The following is a 4,558-nucleotide window of genomic DNA, read 5'->3' as shown; positions in this document are numbered from 1 at the left end:
GGTGGGATCTAAACGGTGGAGTCTTGGAAGAGATGGATGCAGAGAGCGGCGAGTGGGGCGCCGCCCCCAGTTCGGACTCAGGGCATGGGGCCCCAGTGACCCAGCTCGGTGTCGCTGATCGTTCTACCCGTGGCCGCCCCCCCGCCAGCCCCTGTCTGCTGCGAGAGCCCCCCCGCGGACCCAACCCAGCCCCAAGTGTTAGGAGCCCGGCCAGACTCCGCGGGCGGGCACCGCCCCCATGGGGCCGCGGGAAACGACATTGTGCCTCTAGAGCCCCATCACGGGTCCCAGTTGACTCCACCGCGTCATTCATGGGTCATTCTTTGTGGGTTCAACGAATCCTAAAACGGCTGAATTTTAAAATTTTTAAAAACGTCAAAATTTTCGTAGAGTATGACCAACTACACTCAAAAAACACTGGGAGAAGTTTGGGAAATTTCCCGTTTAGTTTTCCCAATATTGGGTATTTTAGTGCGTTTTAGCCATTTCAATGCTTTGTAAAATATACGAAAAATAAAGATATTGACCAGGACAAAATTGCTTTTAAACCAGTTTTAAATGCTGATTAAAATGAGATAATGGACATTTTGGTCAAAAAAATTTAAGGTCCTCAAAATTAAATGTAAAGTAGAAAAAAGTGTCTATCTCAAATACGTGGTAGCTGAAAATCAACGTAACCTGGTCTGAATAGTACCTTTACGTTGTCCGACTAAAACCCTACAACGATTTTGTTCGGCCCAACACAACTTCATTTCATCGGTCAAATGTAAGGGATAATCATGTTTCGAAACAATCATATGGCCAATGTGTCATGGAATGACCCTTTATAGTGATGTGTTTGCTCACTTTACATTTAAAGAGATGGTTCATCACCTGCATGCCCTGGTATATTTGAGAATTCACTGGATGTCTCATGAATAAATGAAACTTCCTTCACACAAGCAGCGCACAGTGGGCTAGAATCCAAAAAAAGCGGACAAAAGTACGATAATTTTTTAACGATTTGGGCTAAAACGACTAGTGGACCTTGTAGCGCAATGTTCAAGGATTTCAAAACGCATTAGTTTGTATTTTTAGCTGCAAATCTTCACCTTGAAATATCATTTTGAAATCAGCTATTTTGCGGTGCCCGCATGGACGGCTCTAACCTCACTATCTTATATTGTTATTTTTATCGTTGTTCATAGCTTCAGCCGCCCACACGTTTGCTGACGTGTTGTTCTAAACACAACGAAACATATCCAGGTGCAGGTCATCAATTATTTACCCCCCACCCCCCAAAAAAACTGAAAAGTAAAACTCTCCCCCGATTGCGATTTGGGCCAACTTGAAAAGGCCGTAAGTAACAAAATCATGAAAAATCAAAGAAACCGACAATTGATTCTTGAAGTTCGAAACCTTGTTTACAAGATCCCGTAGTCGGTTTTTGCGGTATTTTGCGGTCTTGCGAGAAAAAGACTTGTTTTTGGACGAATGTTGGTGGACTTTGCGGTGGCGCGGCCTAATAGGGTCGCCTAACCGACTGCACCTCGTATGAAATCATTGAAAAAGTGTCAAAAATCCCTTAAAAAATCATGCAGAGTCCTACAAAATCAGAAAACAATCCAAACAACAACCTATTTAAAAAATCGTAAAATATTGTAAAAATGGAGAAAAAATCGTAAAAATTCGAAAATAAATTGTAAAAATCAGCAAAAAATCAGCAACAATCAGCGCAACCGTAGACCTCCGTAACCGAACTTTCACGTGATTTGAGTAAGATTTTGAAAACTCCCCCCCTTTTTGACCTGGATCCGCCTCCTAAAAGTTCAAAATTATTAAAAATATGGAATCAGCGCACCCGAAAACCCCCCTGAACATACCGATATCGTATGTGCGATGCACCCAATAACTGTTATGATTTATGTCCGCTTTTTTTTGGATTCTAGCCCACTGTGCAGCGCCACGGTCCATCCAAGGAGAGTTGACGAAGGGTACATTAGTTAGTAGCAGCAGTAAATGTCATACATCACATAGTCCATATCTATTACAAGTAATCTGATATGATAAAGTTTTAGGTCTAACTTACAGATCCTTAAGATAACCTCTAGCAGCCACAATGTAGTTAGGCAGCAGGTAGCCGACCATCGCCGACCTGAAAATACTATAATCTTCAAAACAAATTGGAGCACAGTTCAAGGGAGATCATAGTCGCACGATGATAGCGACTGGCATAAAGGCATTCTATGCCAAAACTTTGATAAATGCCTATATCACTCGGTCTTGTTAACTTTAGGGATGCGCCATGTTTGCTTGTTTGTTTACTCATGATGAGACAAAGGTGGCGCCATCCCTCGGGAGCAACGCGAAGCTCAACTACCCCTCGCCCCTGCTCCAGGGCGGGATAGGCCACCCGCCAGCCAGGGCCCTTGAGGCCCCCTCCCCTTCGCACCCCACCGCCTCTTTGCACACAGTAGTTTTGTCTGACTAAAAAAACCGCCGTGCGCGTGCCGAGTGCCAAAGTTAAATCTACTGCGTGGTCTGAGCGAGCCTGGGGTCCCATGGCGAACATTTTTTCAAATTTACCCTGACTTCTTATTTTGAACGATATTGTCTATTTCTCGACGTAGGATGTTAGATTGGTCTTTGTTCCTTCTAAAAATACTTATATCGAGTTCGTAGCACCCTTAATGTTAAAAAAGAAGAGATTTTAGCAAAGCTCTGCAAAAGCTCATGGGACCCCAGGCCTGGGGTCCCATGAGCCTGCCCTGGGGAAACATAAGCCTTTGCCAATATTAGGCAATAAAGTAGAGCTATTCACATTCGAATCAAAGGGAATGATAAATATAGTCTCCATTTATGCGGCTGATCTGGTATAATAGCTTTGTCGCAAGAGAAACAGCCGTAGAAAATATTATTTATGTTTGTATTAACCTTATAGAGCAAGTTCAAAGTAAAAAATTCTTCGGGATCGAAATTTGATCATGGTAATGCTGTTAAGAGGCATTTTACTAAACAAGCACACAATATATGAAGGAAAAAGGAAAAAAGATTTTTATGAGGCATACGATGGGGACCCCAGGGTACACTTTTCGGAATAAATGTTAAAATTAAGTGAATAAAAGGAGACTTCGCCCAGAAATATAGTTCTAAAATACAGTCGAAAGACCACAGAACAGATTGATACCATTACAGTGACTGATAGTGGACGTTTGAAGTATGAAACAAAAGGTCAAAGTGAAAATTCAAAAGTTACTTTTGACTGAAAATCGCTATTAAAAAGTTTGACCGCCACTCACGCCTGTTGGATCGCTCATAGTGGTAAGCCCAGGCTCGGTTTCGAACAACCACCTGACCGACAACTTAACAGCAGTTTTGGTCAGTGACTCTGATTTACTAATGCTGAGATATCGGGCCAGGCTCATGGGACCCCCAGGCTCATGGGACCCCACGCCCCACGCTCCCTTACTTGTCATCGTCATATGTTAAGCCGTTTGGCTGCTATAAGGGCCTGTAAACTATTGACTTTCAAGCCGTTCCCGGACGAAAACTATTCAATTTAATACCTTGAAAAATAGACCACGCACTAGGCCTGAAAATCCCAGGTCGCTAGCTGAAATCGTTCTTGGGTTATCGTGCGGACACACACACACACACACAGAAAAAGTTTTTTTCCGACCAGACGGAGTAATAGGCTTCGCTAATCGCTCAGCCAAAATATTTGAGCCTCCTAGCTCAAACCGTTCTCGAGTTATCCATATGGTCGTCATGTTGACAGTCTGTGCACAAATTCCTCCTCGGGCACAGTGACCATCTTAATTCAGATTTTTATTTCCCTCAGATGACTTTGACTGGGAGTTCTACATGAGAGAGGCCAGTTCAGCACCAGAACCAGAGGAGGCGTTGGCGAGGTCTCTATCTCCGCAATCATCTACTTCCTTCGGGCTGCTCTCCCAAAGCTCGAGCCACGAACTTGGCTCGGTCAGGTGCCAAAGGCCCGACCATTTCAGTCTCGCGATTTACTGAAGTGCATAATCAAATAAATAATGTGACCAGTAAATCACTTTGCATATTTGAGTAAACTAAAGCGTCCGGCGGTGGGGCCTGCGGCCCTAGAAATTTGCTCCTTGGACAGGACAAAAGACTGTAACGGGGCAACACCGTGACTACACCCCACCCTTCTGCTTTGCTTCAGAAAAATACAAAAAAAAATGAACCAGCGCAGTTTTTTGATTGTATTGTTTGTCAGTCCTAAAACTTGACTTTCTGCTATTGTTTTCGATGTATCCACCTCTAGGGCCGAAACAGTAAAAGATACGGCAAATCCGAGGGTAGTTTCTGATTCAGAATGTGTTGTTTTGGGGGGGTACTTCCTCTGACATTTTTACGATCAGACGCCTCCTTGTACGTCTTGAGCAACGCGGTCATTTTCGCCGTATTTCGTCATAAAAAGCACTGTAGCGCCCAAACGGTGCAAGATAGGGTCAAACGGACGAAATTTTCGCGCCAAGGACTTTACTTTCACGGGTGACCCCTTAGGTGACCATGAGAACAAGCAGGCCCGCCCTTCCGCCAAACG

General features: G+C 44.0%; 1 long non-coding RNA gene across 1 annotated transcript in view; it reads right to left on the bottom strand.

Moving 5' to 3' along the window:
* Positions 1-867: 867 nt before the first annotated feature.
* Positions 868-4,558, bottom strand: part of LOC127751465 (uncharacterized) — an 11,980-nt gene continuing 8,289 nt past the window's right edge. The window contains exons 2-3 of the long non-coding RNA XR_008012133.1: positions 2,069-2,134; positions 868-931 (exon numbers count right to left, since the gene is read on the bottom strand). This is a non-coding gene — a long non-coding RNA (uncharacterized LOC127751465). The remainder of the gene's footprint in view (positions 932-2,068; positions 2,135-4,558) is intronic.

Source organism: Frankliniella occidentalis, unplaced genomic scaffold, assembly GCF_000697945.3.
Source record: "Frankliniella occidentalis isolate FOCC.00 unplaced genomic scaffold, Focc_3.1 Scaffold502, whole genome shotgun sequence".
Classification (NCBI taxonomy): domain Eukaryota; kingdom Metazoa; phylum Arthropoda; class Insecta; order Thysanoptera; family Thripidae; genus Frankliniella; species Frankliniella occidentalis.
Note: the sequence above shows the minus strand (reverse complement) of the source record. Positions and strands in the feature narration are given on the sequence as shown.